The following is a 22,083-nucleotide window of genomic DNA, read 5'->3' as shown; positions in this document are numbered from 1 at the left end:
CAATTTACTACTTTTCTTGGGACATTTTTTCCTGGATGATTTGTCCTTTTTCTTCAGATGTCTTATTTGTTCAGTGTTTTTCAGAGTCCTTATCCTTCATTCTCCTGAAAGACAAAAACAAAAACCCTTCCCCAAGCCTAACTTTGGGAAGGTTCCCATTTGGCAAGTTATAGCTGATTAAATGAAAAGCATTTGATGGTGGTAGAAGTTAGTTTAAATTGGATGGTCATGGTGGTTGATGAACTATCACCTCTTCTAATTAAGAGATTACTCCTGTTCAAATAGAACCTTTATCACTTTTGATGGTATCCACAGCTTATCTTCTCCCATAGAAACAAAAGCAAAACCTCATCCTCAACATAACACATATCCTGGTTTCCATTCTGAGATGAGCACATCTTTAAAGTATATAGACTAATTTAATTATGTAGTTGTTTTCTATTATCCAATGTCTCACCACAGCTGTAGTTCTTTTCTCATTAGCATTGAGAAAATTTGAAGTTAATGGAGCATTATGTAACTATTTCTCAGGGTTTTTGTTACCCCTTTCTGTTTATTTAGCATATCCTTTAGAGTTTTTATCTTCCTATGATTGCTTGGCCTGTAGGATTGTGTGGTATACCTGTAATATGCTTTATATTATAATAAGCAAAAAAAAATGTTTTATTTTACTAGAGACATGCTGGAGCATTGTCAGTTATAATTTGTGCAGGTATACGTATGATGGCCATAAATTCTAACAAATGAGTGATTACAGAATCAGCTTTTTCAGAACCCAGGGCAGTTGCGCATTGAAATCCTGAATAAGTATCAATAATGTGGTGTACATATTTCAGTTATCCAAATTCTGCAAAGTAAAACACATCCATCTGCCAGATTTCATTCCTTTGAGTACCCTTTGGGTTACATCCAACTGGTAATGGAGTCTGATTGTAAAAAGAACAAGTAGGACATTTCCTTACAATTTCCTTGGCTTGTTGCCAGGTTATGGAAAAATTCCTTTTTTTAGCCTGTACTATTGACATGATGGTTTTTTTTCTATGAAATTCTGAGGCTTCCAGCATATTTCCTATCAATAGTTTATCAATCTCATCATTACCTTGTGGTGGAGGGCCTGGCAGACCAATATGGGACTGGATGTGAGTTATGTGTAAGGGATGTTTCTTATTCCTGCTTATATCTTGTAACTGAATAAATAACAATTTTAAATCTGACTCATCAGGGATAAATCCTGCAGTCTCAATATGTAAGACCACTCTCAGAGTCAGTAACTATGTTGAGAGGTTCCAAAAGAAATCCATTAATACCAAATGAATAGCATACAATTCTGATTTTTGAACCTAATTATAAGGACTTTGAACCACTCTAGTTAAATTTTCTGACTTGTAACCTGCCTTTCTTTGTTTGTTTGCATCTGTATAAAATTATGGGCTCCAGATATGGGTGTTTCTCAAACAATACAAGGCAAAATCCAATACGCTCTCTTTTTAAGTTAAATTCTACCAGTTTGGGGATATTTGCTGTTAATCTTTCCCCCAAAAAATTACTGCAAGCTCTTTGCCACAGTTCACTTTCTACCCACAATCTGCCAATTTCATCCTTAGTTAAAGGTATTTCTGCTGGGTCTATTCTTGCTAATTGACATAGTCTAAATTTTCCTTTTAAAATCAAGTCAGTGGAGGTAGTACTTTATTTTTCTTAGTTGGAGAAACAACAGTGAAATATAAATGGGTCAACACACAGCTTGGTCCATATGTTTCATATTGACTATTGAGATTCAAATAACTTGATTTTTCAATCTCATTTAAAAACAACTTTGAAACAGAAAAATACACAGGATTACCCTAATAATGATTTTGAGTTTCTGTATTTTATTTTTATTAACTTTGGTTTCTTTATCTTCCATTTTCTATGACTTTCATATATTAACTATTGGAACACTGAAGAGGTCAGCAAAAGAGTTGAATAGATGTGTTCAGCACTTATCTGATCCTTCATAAAGAAGAGACAAAGCAACATACACACATAGCTGCATACTTAGTGGTATGATCTGCGCAATAACACTGACATAAAACTGAGGAAAAAAGTAGAAATTCCATGAAGTCCAGAGACCTTTGTTCCTAACCTAGGAAAATAAATGAAATATCCTAACATTATGTCTTTTAGTTACACAGCCTGGGGAGGTATAAGTTGCCATCCACAGGGGAAAGTAAAAAGACAGAATTCCAGAAAAAAATCACTAGCAGTTCATATCCCTACATATTGGGAATTGTTATTACCTATACTGGCTCCTTTCTACAGATCCTAGTTTTGGTAAAGGAATCGTATTATTGTTCTAGAAAATTCCTGAGGTACTAGTTCCAGGTGCCATTTGAGAAGAAACCTGTTGTTTCAATTCAGAGTTCTGTGGGGGTGTGAAATTCCTTAGACTTTTCATCTCTATCACTACACAAGAATCCTATTGCATTAGCTCTATGGGTGTTGGCCTTACACATCAAACTTGGCTCATAATAGTGTTTGTGCTACAAACTCACTGAGAACACTGAACTATATAAAAAGCATGTGACACAGAAGGGAGATAGTACTGCCCCCAGAAATAGTGTTGGCCTTCTGAGACCAGGGATGGGGACAGTTCATGTTGTTTTGTAGGTATCAAAGCCATAAAAATCACATGGCTTCTGTCATTCTTCTCTCAGTGTCTTTCATTGGCAGCCACTTGTCAATAGCAATGCTCAGAAGAAATCATGGGTCCACTGCTCCTCTGTTGGGGAATATTATATTAAGGTGTGTTACTTTTGTTTATGTTGCATTTGTTTAACTCTGAATACATGTTCCTTGCCTGTCTAAAACACATGATGGTCTAATAAGGAACTGAACAGCCAATGGCTAGGAGAAAGGATAGGCATGGCTGACAGGAGAGAATAAATAGAAAAGAAATCTTGGAGGAGCCAAGAAAGAAAGAACAAGAGAACAAGGAGATGAGGACACTAGGGGCCAGCCACCCAGCCAGCCACAGAGTAAGAGTGAAAGTAAGTTTATAGAAGTGAACAGTTTTTTTTTTTTTAAATTAATATATTTGTGTCTTAATTTTACACATCAGCCATGGGTTCCCCTGTCCTCCTCCCTCCCGCTCCCACCCCCACCTTCCCCCCAGCCCCTCCCCTCCATTCCCATCTCCTCCAGGACCAAGACTCCCCTGGGGATTCATTTAAACCTGGTGGATTCAGTACAGGCAGGTCCTGTCCCCTCCTTCCAGGCTGAGCAAAGTGTCCCTGTGTAAGCCCAAGGTTCCAAACAGCCAGCTCATGCACTAAGGACAGGTCCTGGTCTCACTGCCTGGGAGCCTCCCAAACAGTTCAAGCTATTCAGTTGTCTCACTTATCCAGAGGGCCTGATCCAGTTGGGTGCTCCACAGCTTTTGGTTCATAATTCATGTGTTTCCATTAATTTGGCTATTTGTCCCTATGCTTTTCCAATCTTGGTCTCAACAATTTACACTGTTACAGTCCCTCCTCTTTCTTCACAATTGGACTCCTGGAGCTTCTTCACCTGGGGCCTGGCTGAGGATCTCTGCATCCACTTCGATCAGTTATTGGATGAGAGTTCCAGGACCACAGTTAGGGTGTTTGGCCATCTGATTACCAGACTAGGTCAGACCAAGCTTTCTCTCCACCATTGCCAGCCGTCTACAGTGGATGTATCATTGTGGATTTCTGGGGACCTCTCTAGCACTTTGCTTCTTCCTGTCCTCATGTGGTCTTCATTTATCATGGTCTGTTATTCTTTGTTCTCCCTTTCTGTTCTTGATCCAGCTGGGATCTCCTGTTCCCCTAAGCTCTCTTTCCATCAAAACTTGCCCTTCATTACTCCCACCCTTGTCCAGGTTGTTCATGTAGATCTCATCAATTTTTCTGTCAATGGGTGATCCCTGTGTCTTTCTTAGGGTCCTGTTTTTTAGGTAGCCTCCCTGAAGTTGTGTAGCAGTCTAGTCATCTTTGTTTTACATCTAGTGTCCTCCTATGAGTGAGTACATACCATGTTTGTCCTTCTGACTCTGGGTTACCTCACTCAGCATGAATTTTTCTAGATCCATCCATTTGCCTGCAAACCTCATGATGTCATTGTTTTTCTCTGCTGAGTAGTACTCCATTGTGTATATGTACCATATTTTCTTTATCCATTCATCAGTCGAAGGGCATCTAGGTTGTTTACAGGTTCTGGCTATTACAAACAATGCTGATATGAACATAGCTGAGCAAATGCCCTTGTAGTATGATTGAGCATTCATTGGGTATATGCCCAAAAGTGCTATAGCTCGGTCTTGGGGTAGATGGATTCCCAATTTTCTAAGGAAGAGCCATATTGATTTCCAAAGTGGTTGTACAAGCTTGCATTCCCATCAGCAGTGGAGGAGAGTTCCCCTTGCTCCACATCCTCTCCAGCATAAGCTCTCTTCTGTGTTTTTGATCTTAGCCATTCTGACAGGTGTAAGGTGGTATCTCAGAGTCATTTTGATTTGCATTTCCCAGATAATTAGGGATGTTGAGCAATACCTTAAATGTCTGTCAGCCATTTGAATTTCCTTTGTGGAGAATTCTCTGTTTAGTTCTGTAGCCCATTTCTTAATTGGGCTGTTGGGCATTTTGATGTCTAATTTCTTGAGTTCTTTATATATTCTGGATATCAGCCCTCTGTCAGATGTGAGGTTGGTGACGACCTTTTCCCATTCTGTAGGCTGTCGCTTTGTCTTGTTGACCATGTCCTTTGCTCTACAAAAACTTCTCAGTTTCAACAGGTCCCATTGATTGATTGTTTCTCTCAGTGTTGTTACTGGGGAAATCAACATAATGGTTCCTCTGCAAATTAAGAATAGAACCAGTTTCATTTGACCATTGGACTTCCCATATCTGGATGGATGTGTGTTTGTGTGTGTGTGTGTGTGTGTGTGTGTGTGTGTGTGTGTATCTGAAACAAATAAAATGAGCTTACAAACAAATGTCCATGTTTATTTCAGCATTATTCACAATAATACAGGATCAACTTAAGGCCCTGAAAACAGAACAACTGCATAAGGAATAGATGATAGATATACAAAATATGGGAACCTTTAACCATAAAGGAGGATGAAACTGTGTCACATGCTTCAACAAGAATGAAACTGTATAATATCATGTTAAGCAAAATAAATCAGACATAGATAATCCTCACTTCTTCCTTCTCATATGTTGAAACTAATAATAACAAAAATCACCCTGAAAAGAGAATGATTTTGATTCTGGAAAGAATGATGGGGCATAAGGGAGAAGGGAAAATGAAGATGGTCAATGTATAGTATGTTTATGATGGAACATAATACCACAGTGAATTCTATCAGTATGTACAATAGATGATTTAATAGTTGAACTACATATGTACATAAAATTGTGAGAGAGATAAAATTGAACACAATATTGTCACATGTTATCTGCAAAAATGTGTAGAAGGATTTTATCTGAATACAATCATTGGTGATTCTTTCCTTTTTCTTTGATAAATGACTACACAATCTTAAAAATTGTGAAGCCATTAAAATTGTTAGTTTTCATGAAAGTTGAAGAAAAACAATAGAAGAAGGGAAGGGTGGGACAGTGTCCTTGTGTTTAATGGGAAATCACCCTGCTCTACGCTTGGCCTTGACTCCAGCCTTCTTGCTCTGGAAATGACCTTGACTCCAGCCTTCCTGCTCTGGAAATCCTTAAGCAGATTCTACGCTAGATTTTCATTCAAAAGTTCAAGTAATTTTATTTGACTTTGAATGTTTTGTTTTTACTAAGTCTCAACCTCATTTTATTTGTGTCCAGATTTGAGACTAGCAAACAAATGTGCTCTCCATAACCACTCTCCACCTAGGGAATATTTACCATCCCCTATTTATTACTTCCATTTTATTATCATTTGCGTTAAGGTTGAACCTTTCACATTCAGAAGTATAGTCTCTTAAGATGACTATAATTAATCATGGAGCAATCTGGAGTTCTTGTTCAAAATTGTCCCCCACAGTATTACAAATATGATTTCATGGAAATAAATAAAGTTTTGAATCAATATTTGTAATAATGCTACAGATAAACACAATATCTTGAAATCTTGAAGGTGCAATAAGAGGGAAAGTAGGTCCTATAAGTTTGTACATAAGCAGGGGTAAGCTAGGCTCTTTTTAAATGTAGAAGAATATGGGTCATTTGAAGCAGAATTATAACTGTGTTTTAAAATAAGTAGATTATGAAATGAGGAAGAAATATTTTGTGGAGTCCTCTGAGAGCACATGAACACATTTCTAGAGACCACATAATTGCTTTGCTCAGATATTTAAAGAAAAGTTTATAATATCTACTTTGAAAAGAAAGCAAATTAGAACTATGTCAGATTTCACAGAGTCTCCAGGGCCTTTTGAGCAGCAATCACATTGTAGATTCTTATAATGATCCATCTGCAGCAGTCAAATTGATTACACATAGGGATCTTTCAGGAAACAAGAATGAGGTCTTACATATTTCCCCATTTTGAACACTAGACTGGACCCTTCTCCAACACCACCACCACAGCATGGTTGACTCATCATTAGATTCTCTCATTTTCTTGGGCAGACGGTGTGTGTGTGTGCGTGTGTGTATGCACACACGTGTGTGTGTGTGTATGTGTGCATGTGTGTGTGAGTGTGTGTGTGTGAGTGTGTGTGTGAGTGTGTGCGTGCGTGTGTGTGTGTGTGTGTGTGTGTGTGTGTGTGTGTGTGTGTCTATGTGATGATTTGAATAAGAATGCCCTACTCTCACAACAGATTCACATGCTTTAGAATTAGAAAATATGGCCTTGTTAGATGAAGTGTGTCATGGAGGTTGGGCTTTGCAGTTTAAAAAGACTGATACTATTTCCAGGTAGTGCTCTCTACCTCCTGGTTGTGTGTAGCTGGAGACCTTCTCTCCAGCCCCCTGCCAAGCCCTGTTAGACAGCCCACTTATAAAATAAACACATAGTCGCTTATATTATTTAAACTGCTTGGCCATTAACTCAGGCCTACCATTGTCTAGCTCTTACTCTTTATATTCAGCCCATTTCTACTAATCTATACTTTGCCACTTGGCTCGTGGCTTACATCTTCCTTGTCATGGCAGTGGCTGGCAGTGTCTCTCTGCCTCAGCCTTCCTCTTCCCAGAATTCTCTTCTCTGCTTGTCCCACCTATAATTCCTGCCTGGCTACTGGCCAATCAGCATTTTATTTACACAGAACGATATCCACAACAGTCATGTCTCAAGATGCCAGCTCTCAGCCACTACTCTGGTGACATGCTGTCATTCTTGAGGCTATGATCTCCACCATGATGATCATGGACTCTAACTATCTGGGATCATGAGCCCCAAATTAAATACTTTCTTTTATAACTTACCCTAGTTATGGTGGTTCATAACATTAACAAAAAAAACCAATAAATAAAATAATATAAATAAACAGTTTTATATATATATATGTAAAATATCAGTTCAGGCTTTCCACACAAAATAAGGACACAAGGGCTCCTATGATACGAAGCAGTTTCATGGTTTATTTTTCATACTGGAAAACAGGGTTACAAATATGAAGATACAAATAAAATACTTTGTATGTTTCTAAGTGTATCAAGACTAATAATTTACTTTTAAATTTTTTTATTTTTAAAATTTTTAAATTATAGTATAATTACAATTTTCCCTTCCCTTTCTTTCCTCCAAACACACTCCTTTCTCTCATTCAAATTAATGATCTTTTGTTTTATTAAATGTTATTGGATGCAAATATACATGTATATGTAGTACTATATATGCATGCATATACACATGTGCATGCATGTATTGTCCTAATGTGCATATCTTTCTAAATATAATCTAAATTCCTATATATAAGTGTATGTATGCATATATATTCCTAAATATAATCTACTCAATCTTCATGATGTTACTTGTGTGTGTGTTTTCAGGGCTGATCATTCAGCACTATATAATAAATTGATGTGATTTTTTTTGGGGGGGGGAAGATCATCTTTCTTGCTTCCAGCTTTCCTCAGTCATTTCTTTTTTCATTTATTTGTTGTTTTCTCTTTTTGTTTTTAGATAGTACTTACTGAAAATAATAAAAGCTGTTGGTAGAAGAGGATTATTATTTAATTATTATTTAATACTATGCATTTATACACCATATCACTGCATGTCAAAAGACAAAATGATTGCTCAGTTTCTGTTTCACCTTTTAAAACAGTGAAGTGATGATAACTGTTTATGCTCTTGATTTTTTTAAGATTTGTATCTCTTTCTTTGAGTATAGTTGATAATAATAAGCATATATTTAAGGTGTAGAATTCATTTTCTCTTTTTTAATTAATTAATTAATTAATTTTTCCTGCCCAATCATAGTCTCCACTCCCTCCCTCCTCTCTTCTCAGTCCCTCCACTATCCCCCACTCATCAAATCCTCCTCTCTCTACAGAAAAGGGCAGGCCTCCCACGTTTATTAGCCAGTCATGGCATAATAAGTTGCAGTAAGACTAGGCACCTCCTCTCCCATTAAGGCTGGACAAGGCAATCCAGCAACAGGGAAGGATCCCAAAAGGAGGCAACAGAGTCAGAGACAGCCCCTGATCCCACTATTAGGAGTCCCATAAGCTACACAACTTTCACATATATGCAGAGCGCTAGGTCACTCTTATGCAAGTTCTCTGGTTGTCTGTTCAGTCTCTGTGAGCCTCTGTGAGCCCAGGTTAGTTGATTCTGTGTGGTTTCTTTCTTTTTCTTTTTCTTTTTTTTTTTTTTTTTGTTGTTGTTGTTTTTGGTTTTTCGAGATGGGCTTTCTCTGTGTAGCTTTGTGCCTTTCCTGGAACTCACTTGGTAGACTAGGCTGGTGTCAAACTCACAGAGATCCACCTCCCAAGTGCTGGGATTAAAGGCGTGCGCCACCACCACCTGGCTCTCTGTGAGGTTTCTTGTGTCCTTGACCCTTCTGTCTCCTTTAATTCTTTTTCCCTCTCTTCCACAGGATTCCCAGAGCTCCACCTCATGTTTGTCTGTGGATCTCTACATTTGTTTTCATCAGTTGCTGGGTAAAGCCTCTGATGATCATTGGGTTAGGTAACAATTTATAAGTATAGCAGAATGTCACTAGGAATCATTTCATTGTTTTTTTGTTTGTTTGTTTGTTTTTGTTTTTGTTTTTGTTTTAAAATTGCCAGTCATGTTTGATTCTATCCTAGGTCTCTAGGCTGTCCAGCCTCTGGGTCCTGGCCCTCCAGGCAGTTTCAGGGATGGGTTCCCTCTTATGGTCTGTAGCTGGAACAGTCAGTCATTGGCTTGCCATTCTCTTAATTTCTGTACCACCTTTACCCCAGCACATCTTATAGATAGGGCAAATTGTAGGTCAAAGATTATGTGGCTGGGTTGGATCCCAATTCCTCCAGTGGATATCTTGCCTGATTACAGAAGATGGCCAGTTCAGGCTCTAATATCTTCTATTGCTAGGAGTCTTAGCTAGGTTCACCCTCATAGATTCATGGGTGTTTCTATTGCACTAAGTTTCTAGCTCATCACCAAGATGCCTCCTGATTCCAGTTGTTTCTCCCAGTATTATCTCCATCCACCCTCCCTCTACCTGATACCCCCTATTCCCATATCCATCCTCCATCCAGACTCCTCCCCCTATCCACCTGTGATGTTTATTAGAACTCAATGTTTAAATCCTTGTACTAAAATTATCACCATTGTCAAACTGATCAGTATTTCTTTCACATGGCTACTCTCTGTCTCTGTGCATGTGTGTGAGTTAAGAATACTTCAGTACATAGCTTAGAAATTTCATGTATACAATACAGCCCTGGTAATTTTGAAAGCTATCTATATTATATAACTATTGTAATGTATTCATTGTTTCATCTGACAGACAGCAGATACACACACACACACACACACACACACACACACAGAGAGAGAGAGAGAGAGAGAGAGAGAGAGAGAGAGAGAGAGAGAAACAGACAGACAGACAGGAGGCCTTACTTCTTTCTGAGGGACTATTGTTAGGTAATGGTTGCTGTGGTGATTAGAAAGAAAATGGCCTCCAAAGGGATTGCCACTATTAGGAGGTATGGCTTTATTGGAGAAGGTATAGACTTGTTGAAGGAAGTGTGTCACTGTGGGTGAAGGCTTTGAGGTCTCCTATGCTCAAGATACCCCTCAATGTCTCAGTTCATTTCTTGCCTTCTGATTAAGACATAGGCAGCACCATGTCTGCCTGCACATGGCTATGCTCCTTGCCATGATGACAATGGACTAAACCTCTGAAACTGTAAACCACCACCTCAATTAAATATTTTCCTTTTAAAGTGTTGCTGTGGTCATAGCATCTCTTTACAACAATAAAAACCCAAACTAAGAAAAAAGGTAAGGGGTCAAGATCATGAGACAGCTGACCGGTGCTAGTTGGAGCTCACTGACTCTGGACTGACAGCTTGGGAACCTTCATGGGACCAAACTAGGCCCCTTGAATGTGAGTGACAGTTGTGTGGCTTGATCTGTTTGTGGGGTCCCAGGCAGCAGGACCAGGACTTATCCCAGGTGCATGAACTGGCTTTTTGGAGCCTGTTCCCTATGGTGGGATGCCTTGCTCAGCCTGATACAATGGGGAGGGGGTAGGCTCTCCTTCAGCTTGGTATGCCAGACTTTGTTGACTACTATGGGAGGCCTTACCCACTCTGAGGAGTGGAGGGGGTAGAGTACGAGGGAGGTGAGGAGGTGGAAGAAAGGGAGGCAGGGAGGGGGAACTGGGGTTGGTATGTAAAATGAAAATAAATAAATAAATAAATATATATTTTTTTTAAAAAGAAAGAAGGTGAGTGAGGGTTGTTATTTTTGTATAGCGGTGTAACCAACGTAAGTTGTTCATGCTTTGCTAAATAGCCTCCCACTCAAGCTCATGCATCCCTTATTAAATTTACTGGGTCATAAAAGCAAAAAAGACACAAAAGCACATTGTTAGAAAGAAGAGTTGCAGCAGCAGAGAAAGAAGTATGAGAAAGAATAATGGATGGTAAGATAACTAAATTACTTTGTGTATAAAAATGACAAGGGCCGGGTGGTGGTGGTGCACGCCTTTAATCCCAGCACTCGGGAGGCAGAGCCAGGTGGATCTCTCTGAGTTCGAGGCCAGCCTGGTCTACAGAGTGAGTGCCAGGAAAAGTGCAAAAGGGAAACCCTGTCTCAAACAAACAAACAAACAAAAATGTCAAAAAATCAAAAGGAAAGGAGAGAAATAATGCATGTCAGACCAGTGAGTTATCTGTGGAACTTTTACAGGAGTAGAATCTTCTCACAAGACATGGCCATCACAGTCACCTGGCGGGGATGATCTGCAGACCCTGGAAGTGTGAATGACTAAGTCCTAGGGTCCTATTAACTACACTCTCCAATGTAATTCATTTATGGTGATGTTCTTATTAACAGTAAAATTATGAAGCCAGACTATAGATGAGAATCCTTATATTGACATTCACATGTATAAAGTTCCTTTAGTTTTTGCTGAATCCAATTTAACTTTCCCTTCATGGAACTCACAAAATACCTGTGCATTATTTTAATTCCTAAAATATATTGTCAGTATATAACATTTTTATGTTTAGCATATCTGGAAGTTCTACAGTGAAATAAATACAATGGCAACAGAACAATCAATATTTTAATATATGCTTTAGACTGGGCTTCCAAATATATTATTCTCATTCCCTATTTTCTCTCAAAAACTGTAAAATATAATTCCCATTGATGCAGCAAATTAAATTCTTGACTTTTCCCCCCCATTTTGTCTTAATATCATTTAGTTCCAAAAGGTTTGGTTGGCAGCTGGAATCTGATGATAAATGGGCAATTCCACTAAATTATTACCCAATTTTCACAATATATGCCTTTTTAAAATAAGTCCAGCTGTACTAAAATCTTTACTTCTTACTAATTATTAACTATAGATAACCCCAGACAGCTCTCAGAGGTCAGGGAGTAGATCGAATATGTGTCACTCTTAGAGGGGGGATGATTTACTGTACTTGCTTTTTACCTGTGGCAAGGTGGAACTGTGTGGGCAGCACATAGTACAGAAATCTGTTCAGAACTTGGTGTCTGGGGAGTAAAGAGAAGTGTAGGGGCTGAGATCACAGCAATCTCTGTAAGAACTTTCCCTGTGTCACATCTTCTTCCCATTAAACTTCACATTCTACTGTACTGCCAATGCTCAATAGTATTGGCCTAGAGATCTCACCTGTCCTACATGCCAGTTTAAGAAATATTAATCCATGCTATAGTCCAGAATCAATAAACTGTTTTTGGAACTTCAAGTAGTTAGATACAACTTGAGTCAGGAATGCAGTATGGTCAAGATCATGTCTTGCTTTAAATGTTTGTCCAGTTTCCAGGTTCTGTTTCTTGTGTTCTCTTCCCTAGGGTTGTTTTTATTCTCACTGTGCCTACCATCTCTTCCCACAAAATTAGGTCAATCATCTTTCTCATGTATAAAATAGATAGTTTGCTGATATAATGAGTTGTCAATGAATTGATTTTTGATGGGAACTTTATGTGGAATTTTCCATATTTGTATTATAAATATTCTAACCTTGGTATATAATCTACAAAAGTCTGTTTTTATCTTCCCTATCTCAAAATATAAGTCATTCAGATATGTGTACATTTATTACTTACTTGCAAATACACACACACATATATACGTATATAAGTATATATATTGCATACATGATTGTGTTTATTGTCATATGTAATTAAATAATGCTTGTATCTTTTCTAAATGGTTAAAGCATTTCCATATGATATCTGATAACATCAAGAAGCTGTGCATTTATTTTTACCAAAATTAAGCTCATGTAAAACTCGCATCTTAAATAATTAACATTAAAAATTGAACAGTGTTTTTGTCTTTAATGTGATGATATGAAATGCCTCCATTTCAATATTGCTGTGGATATCGCTCTGTGTAAATAAAGTTCTGATTGGCCAGTGGCCAGGCAGGAAGTATAGGCGGGACAAGAGGGAAGAGAATTATGGGAAGTAGAAGGCTGGGGAGAGACACCGCCAGCTGCCGCCATGAAAAGCAACATGTAAAGACACTGGTAAGCCACAAGCCATGTGGCAAAGTATAGACTAACAGAAATGGGTTAATTTAAGAGAGAAAAAGTAGATAACAAGAAGCCTGCCATGGCCATACAGTTTCTAAACAATGTAAGTTTCTGTGTGCTTTCTTGGTTGGGTCTGAGCGACTGTGGGACTGGCTGGTAAAGAGAGATTTGTCCTGACTGGGCCAGGCAGGAAAACTCTAACTACACAATATACTAAGATATAAAAATAAGTTGAAATAAAAACCACACTTTCGCCAGGCAGTGGTGGCACACGCCTTTAATCCCAGCACTCGAGAGGCAGAGCCAGGTGGATCTCTGTGAGTTCGAGGCCAGCCTGGTCTACAGAGTGAGATCCAGGAAAGTCACAAAGCTACACAGAGAAACCCTGTCTCGAAAAACAAAAAATAAAATAAAAAATAAATAATCACACTTCCTTTTGAAAATATTCCTACCATGGTATCCAGAGATTTAAGACAGTGACATGGGTGTGCATTTTATTTTTTCTTTTTCTTTCTTGTATATAAAGTTATATTTTAAATAAAATTATTTCTAATTAGTAAAGCATTACTTCAAACTTGATGCTGTATCTGTGACTAAATTTGTCAAAGAGATTAAGCTATGCATATATGGTGTAGTAGAAAATCTTACCTTCATCCAAATATGCATGCACAGCTGAAAATATTGTGATGATAGAACGTTAAAATATGTCTGTCAAGGTCAAAAGTTTCTGCTTTTTTCTAAAATACCTGAAGAACCTCCTTTATGTCAGATTTCACTCACATCCCATTGTTGTTCCAAGTGAACTAAATAAAAATAAGCCTATGTAGCTCTTTTTCTTTCCTGGATGTGGCTGATAGCTGCACTTCCAGCTACTTGGAGTCTAAGGCAAGAGGTCACTTCAGTCCAGGAACTTGTTCTTTTGAAACACTGAAAAGACATGATTTTGAAATTATATTGAAAGTTTGTATCTTCAAATGTAGGGCTTTTTAAAAAGAAATTTTAATTTGATATATAGGTTAAGGGAACAACCACAAGTAATTTTAATGTCCAGACTTTGGAAGCACAATTTTTGCTTGCTCTGAAAACTGAAAGTATTCAACAAAAGGTACAAAAGTCAGTTTTGTGCCTTGGAGAAGGGGCAGGGACATGACTCCACTTTTGTTTATTTTCTAGAACCTTGGCCTCATCACATGTTGAATATCTGTTCTAGATTAATTGTTTCTTTTCAGTTTTTGTACAATACACGTTAATTTTATATTCCCTCTTGCTCTCAAGGTTTCAACTTGATGAAAACTAATAGGCAGCTTTGGCCAACATTCAAACTATTTGGCAGACTCCTAAGTAACAAGAGCCAGTACCTAATCGAATAATATATGTTGGTCTTTTTTTTTTTTTTATTTTCAATCTTTGAACCAGTGCTATTTCAATTAACTTCCCATCCATCATTATTGCAAACATTTATTGCTTTTTAAGTGATAATAAATTGTAAAGAAAGCAGAGGCCACCACCAATATAATTCCTTGTTGTTTGTATTTTCAAAACTTATTCTTGTTCATGCCAGTATTTTTCAATGTGCCATCAAAAGCAGATTTTTTTCTTTTTGTACATATCATGGACACTTTTTGAAGTTTATCTATGAGAAATGTCTTAATATAAAGTATTTCTTTTTAAGTTTTTTTTTTTTTTTTTTTTACTTTTTTATGGGGGGGGGTTCAGGACAGGGTTTCTCTTTGTAGCTTTGCACCTGTCCTGGATCTCACTCTGTAGACCAGGTTGGCCTCGTCAAACTCACAAAGATCCAAGATCCACCTGCCTCTGCCTCCCGAGTGCTGGGATTAAAGGCGCACTCCACTACCACCCAGCGGACTATTTTCATATATATATATATATATATATATATATATATATATATATATATATGAATTTTGTCTGATTATACATATGTATATACATATGTGTGTATATATATGTATATGTATATATATGCACACAGCTTCTATGTATGGTTAAACATATATAAGCATATGCTAATTTCTATGGGATAAATCTTTAAACATCATTATTTAATCATAATCACATTTTTTCATTCAATATGAAATATTGAAATATTTGAAAATATGGTATGTATAACTGATGTTGGTCACAAGGAACGCAAAGGCTCATATCTTCCTTAGGACTCAAACTCTTTGGTAGAAAACAGTGTCAGTGACTGAAATATCCTCCCTGCTGGCTGTCTTTCACAGTGTTGGAGGGTGCTGTTCAGGCCATTCACTATGTATGTGTGGTATAAATTGTTTTACCCACTGTTTTATGCTACATTACAACTACCAGACAAGATGTGCCCATTGGAACAGTACTATGATTGCTTTGGGGTTAAAGCAAACATTTCATGCTTGAATTTGAGGCCTGTTACATAGGAGGAAATTTATGCTGGCACTGTAAATCTGGTTAAAAGGCTGTGGCTTAGGAGGTCATTAGTTGTAGCAGGGACCCTATTACTGTTGTTTTACTAAGTAGTCATGATATCAAACTGTCTTCTAAATATTTGTGCTTATACTCATAGACGTGTTCCTCTCAGACTTAGTTGGAGAAGCTTCTTTCTGTGGTGGGCAGCAATTTTGCATACTTATAGCTGGTCAAAGAACTAAGAATAGGTGGCTGTGAGTATTCACCAACATATGGAATGCAGCACTGCTCGCGCCCCCATGCCAGCCATGGCTCAGGGAATATCATGGAAGAGGGAGTGGAAACAATATAAGAGCCAGAGGAAGAGGAAGAATGCTGTAAACTGTTATATTCTAGACATGATGTGACCACTGCCCTTATGACTCACAGAAACTCTGGTTGCTAGTTTAAGAGCATGCTAGTCAAAATTTCAGAATGGATGATGAAGGTAGGACTCACTGGGACCTAACAATAGCTGAATGGGGAAAAGTAAGAGTGTAGTTACAGGAAGGCTGCTAATATTCCAATGGATGGCACCACACCTATGCTATCATACAAGTAGTATTAATTTGACTCAGGTTTATAGAAATAAGAGGAAGAGTAGAAAGAGGGGAAGAGAAGGAAGAAGAATAAGATAAAGAAGAAGGAGGAGGAGGAGGAAAGAGAAGAAGGACAAGAAGAAGAAGAAAGAAGGGAGAAGGTAAAGGGTAAGAAGAAGAGGAAAAAGAAGTAATTGGGGTGGGTTCTGGGAGGTCTTGGAAGTAGGAGTGCCAGATAGATCTGAACAACAACAAAAATACATTGTAAATGTGTATGATATTCTCAATTAATAAATTTAAAATCTTATTTTAAAAATGTAGAAACCAAATGGTCAAGCCTAAAATCATATGCATACAAGTACTACTAGAGAGGCAACTGCCCCTGGGTCCCACCCCTGGGCACTAGCCATCTGGGAGGACCTGCACAACTTGGCCCCAGTTTCCGGCCATTTAGCGGGCCCTGCAGGAAGGCTCCCCTTTTCCAAGACTTCAGATAGACCCTGCAGTGTCCACACCTTGTCCCCACACCAATTTGCCAGAGACCACAGTCACTTCCTGAGACTCAGAGACCAGCCCCCAGCTCCCATCTGCCCTGGAACTCCCATCTGGACCAAAGAGACCCTCTGGCAGACACTACAACCTCAACGCCTTGCCCCCACACCCATCTGCTGGAGAACCCAGTCACTTCCAGAGACTTAGAAACCAGCCTCCAGCATTCCATCTTGCCCTGGAACTCCCATCTGGACAAGAGGAGCTCCCATCTGGACAAGATAAGGAGACCCAGGGACTTTCTGAGACTCAGTCCAGCCCCCAGCTCCTATCCAGCCAGCACTCTCATCTGGACCAGAGCTTCCATATGGACCAAAGAGAGGCTCCCTAAATCTGTTGGCTCTGTCTGAACCAAGTACACTGATAAGACCAAGAACAAACCCAAAAGGAGACGGGCAGATGCCAAGGCAGAAGTACATACAATAAAATAAAGAGCAATACAGCATCACCAGAACCTAGCCCTTCTCCAACAGCTAGACCTGAACATCACAGAATGGAAGAAGCAGAAGAAAACAACCTTATAAGTAACATCATGAAGAGGCTAGAGCCTTAAATATAGAAGAAATCAAAAATAAAGTGGAGGAACAGACAAACAAAAAAATGGGAAGAACTCTATAAAAAACTAGAGGAAAGGACAAATAAAGCAGAAGAAAACAAGAAGTCCCTGAAAGAAAACCATGAAAAAGCAACAAACCAGATGAGGGAAACAGTCCAAGACCTGAAGAGGGAAAGAGAAAAAGTGAAGAAGACACTAGCAGAAGGAATGTTGGAAATAGAAAATCTGAGTAAACAAACAGGAACTTCAGATGCAAGTATAACCAACAGAATGCAAGAGATGGAAGACAGGATCTCTGGTTTTGAAGATACGTTAGAAGAAATAGATTCATCAGTCAAAGAAAACACTAAAGCCAACAAAGTCATGACCCAAAATATCCAAGAAATTTGGGACACCATGAAAAGACCAAACCTACAAGTAATAGGGATACAGGAAGGAGAAGAATACCAACTCAAAGGAACAGAAAATATATTTAACAAGATCATAGAAGAAAACTTTCCCAACTTAAAGAAGAAAATGCCTATGAAGATACAAGAAGCCTATAGAACACCAAACAGACTAGACCCCCAAAAAGTCCCCTTGCCACATAATAATTAAACAACTAAATGTACAGAATAAAGAAAGAATATTAAGGGCAGCAAAGTTAAAAGGCCAAGACACTTATAAAGGCAAACCCATCAGAATAACACAAGAATTCTCAATGGAGACTTTGAAAGCCAGAAGGGCCTGGACAGATATAATGCAGACACTAAGAGACCATGGATGCCAGCTTAGACCAATAAACCCAGCAAAACTTTCAATCATCATAGATGGAGTGAACAAGATCTTCCAAGACAAAACCAGATTTAAACAATACTTATCCACAAACCCAGCCCTACAGAAGGCACTAGAAGGAAAATTCTAACCTAAGGAAGGCAGATAGACCCTCGAAAACACAGGCAAGAGATGACACCACAGCAGTAAACACCAAAGAAGAGAAGTAAACACACACTACCACCAAAAATAAAAATAATAACAGGAATGAACAATCACTGGTCATTAATATTCCTTAATATCAATAGACTTAATTCAACTATAAAAAGACACAGACTAACAGAATGGATATGAAAATGGGACCCATCTTTCTGCTGCATACAAGAAACACACCTCAAATTGAAAGGTAGATACCTCCTAACAATAAAAGGCTGTGAAAAGACTTTCCAATCAAATAGTCTTGAGAAGCAAGCTGGTGTAGCCACCCTAATATCCAGCAAAATAGACTTCAAACTAAAATCAATCAAAAGAGATGATAAAGGACATTACATACTCATCACAGGAAAGATCCACCAAGATGAAGTCTCAATTGTGAACATTTATGCCCCAAACACAAGGGTACCCACATATGTAAAAGAAACATTACTACAACTTAAATCACATATAAAACCCCACACATTACTAGTGGGAGACTTCAACACCCCACTTTCACCTCTGGACAGATCTGCCAAATTGAAACTTAACAGAGAAATAAAGGACTTAACTGATGTTATAAATCAAATGGACTTAATCAATATCTACAGAACGTTCCATCCTAACAAAAAAGAAGATACCTTCTTCTCACCACCCCATGGAACCTTCTCTAAAATCAACCACATACTTGGCCACAAAGCAAATCTCAACAGATACAAAACAATTGGAATAACCTCCTGTGTTCTATGGGACCACCTTGGTTTAAAGTTAGATTTCAACAACAACAAAAACTACAGAAAACCTACAATCTCATGGAAACTGAATAATGCTCAACTGAATCACCAATGGGTTAAGGAAGAAATAAAGAAAGAAATTAAAGACTTCCTAGAGATCAATGAAAATAAATACACCACATACCCAAACTTATGGGACACTATGAAAGCAGTGCTAAGAGGGAAATTCATAGCACTAAATGCCCACATAAAGAAGTTGGAGAAATCTCACACTAGAGACTTGACAGCACACCTGAAAGCTCCTGAACTGGAAGAAGCAAAGTCTCCCTGGAGGAACAGATGCCAGGAAATTATCAAATTGAGAGCTGAAAATCAATAAAATGGAAATAAAGAGAACAATACAAAGGATTAATGAAACAAAGAGTTGGTTCTTTGAGAAGATCAAAAAGATAGACAAGCCTTTATCCAAATTAACCAAAAGAAAGTGAGAGAGCATCAAAATTAACAAAATCAGAAATGAAAAGGGGGACATAACAGCAGACAATGAGGAAATCCAGAGAATCATCAGATCATACTTCAAAAACCTCTACTCCACAAAACTGGAAAATCTAAAAGAAATGGATAATTTTCTGGATAGGTACCACATACCTAAGTTAAATCAAGACCAGATAAACCATTTACATAGTCCAATAGCCCCTATGGAAATAGAAGCAGTCATTAAAAGTCTCCCAACTAAAAAAAAAGAGCCCAGGACCAGATGGTTTTAGTGCAGAATTCTACCAGATCTTCAAAGAAGACTTAATACCAATACTCTTTAAATTGTTCCACACAATAGAAACAGAAGGAATATTACCAAACTCCTTTTATGAGGCTACAATTACCCTGATTCCTAAACCAAACAAAGATGTAGCAAAGAAAGAGAAATACAGACTGATCTCCATCATGAACATAGATGCGAAAATACTCAATAAAATACTGGCAAACAGACTCCAAGGTCACATCAAAACAATTATGCACCATGATCAAATAGGCTTCATTGCAGGGATGCAAGGGTCATTCAATCTACAAAAGTCTGTCAATGTAATACACCATATAAACAAACTCAAAGGAAAAAAACCACATGATCATCTCACTAGATGCAGAAAAGGCATTTGACAAAATCCAACACCCTTTCATGATAAAGGTCTTGGAGCGATCAGGAATAGAGGGAACATATCTAAACATAATAAAGGCGATCTACAGCAAGCCAACAGCCAACATCAAATTAAATGGAGAGAAACTCAAAGCAATACCACTAAAATCAGGAACAAGGCAAGGCTGTTCCCTGTCCCCATACTTATTCAATATAGTTCTTGAAGTTCTAGCCAGAGCTATAAGAAAACATAAAGAGATTAAGGGGATACAAATTGGAAAGGAAGAAGTCAAGCTCTCCCTATTTGCAGATGACATGATAGTATACATGGGTGACCCCAAAAATTGAACCAAGGTACTGATAGAGCTTATAAACACCTTCTGCAACATAGCAGGATACAAGATCAACTCAAAAAAATCAGTAGCCCTCCTATATACAATAGACAAACAGGCCGAGAAGGAAATCAGAGATATATCACCCTTTACAATAGCCACAAATGATATAAAATACCTTGGGGTTACTCTAACTAAGCATGTGAAGGACCTATGTGACAAGAACTTTAAGTCCCTGAAAAAAGAAATTGAAGAAGATGTCAGAAAATGGAAAGATCACCCATGATCATGGATAGGCAGGATTAACATAGTAAAAATGGCGATCTTACCAAAAACAATCTACAGATTCAATGCAATTCCCATCAAGTTACCAACACAATTCTTCACAGATCTGGAAAGAATAATACTCAACTTCATATGGAAAAACAAAAAACCCAGGATAGCCAAAAGATTCCTGTACAATAAAACAACCTCTGGAGGCATCATGATCCCCAACCTCAAGCTCTACTATAGAGCTACTGTAATAAAAACAGCTTGGTACTGGCATAAAAACTGACATATGGACCAATGGACCAATGGAATCAAATTGAAGACCCTGACATTAATCTGCACACCTATGAACATATAATTTTTGACAAAGAAGCCAAAAATGTACAATGGAAAAAAGAAAGCATCTTCAACAAATGGTGCTGGCATAACTGGATGTCTACATGTAGAAGGCTGCAAATAGATACATACCTGTCACCGTACACAAAACTTAAATTAAGTGCAAGTGGATCAGAGACCTCAACATAAATCCAGTTACTCTGAACTCGATAGAAGAGAAAGTATGAAGTGGTCTTGAACTCATTGGCACCGGAGATGACTTTCTAAATATAACACCAGTAGCACAGACACTGAGAGAAACAATCAATCAATGGAACCTGTTGAAACTGAGAAGCTTTTGTAGAGCAAAGGACATGGTCAATAACACAAAGCGACAGCCTACAGAATGGTAAAAGGTCTTTACCAACCCCACATCTGGCAGAGGCTGATATCCAGAATATATAAAGAACCCAAGAAATTAGACATCAAAATGCCCAACATTCCAATTAAAATGGGCTATAGAACTAAACAGAGAATTCTCAACAGAGGAAGTTCAAATGGCTGAAAGACATTTAAGGAATTGCTCAAGTTCCCCAATTATCTGGGAAATGCAAATCAAAATGACTCTGAGATACCACCTTACCTCTGTCAGAATGGCTAAGATCAAAAACACAGAAGAGAGCTTATGCTGGAGAGGATATGGAGCAAGGGGAACTCTCCTCCATTGCTGGTGGGAATGCAAGCTTGTACAGCCACTTTGGAAATCAATATGGTACTTCCTTAGAAAATTGGGACTCCATCTCCCCCATGACCCAACTATAGCACTCTTGGGCATATACCCAAGGAATGCTCAATCATCCCACAATGCATTTGCTTAGCTATGTTCATATTAGCATTGTTTGTAATAGCCAGAACCTAGAAACAACTTAGATGCCCTTCAACTGAAGAATGGATAAAGAAAATATGGTACATATACACAATGGAATACTACTCAGCAAAGAAAAAAATGACATCATGAGGTTTGCAGGCAAATGGATGGATCTAGAAAAAAATCATCCTGTGTGAGTTAACCCAGAGTTAGAAGGACAAACATG

Source organism: Onychomys torridus, chromosome 12 (genome assembly GCF_903995425.1).
Source record: "Onychomys torridus chromosome 12, mOncTor1.1, whole genome shotgun sequence".
Taxonomy (NCBI): Eukaryota; Metazoa; Chordata; class Mammalia; order Rodentia; family Cricetidae; genus Onychomys; species Onychomys torridus.
Note: the sequence above shows the minus strand (reverse complement) of the source record.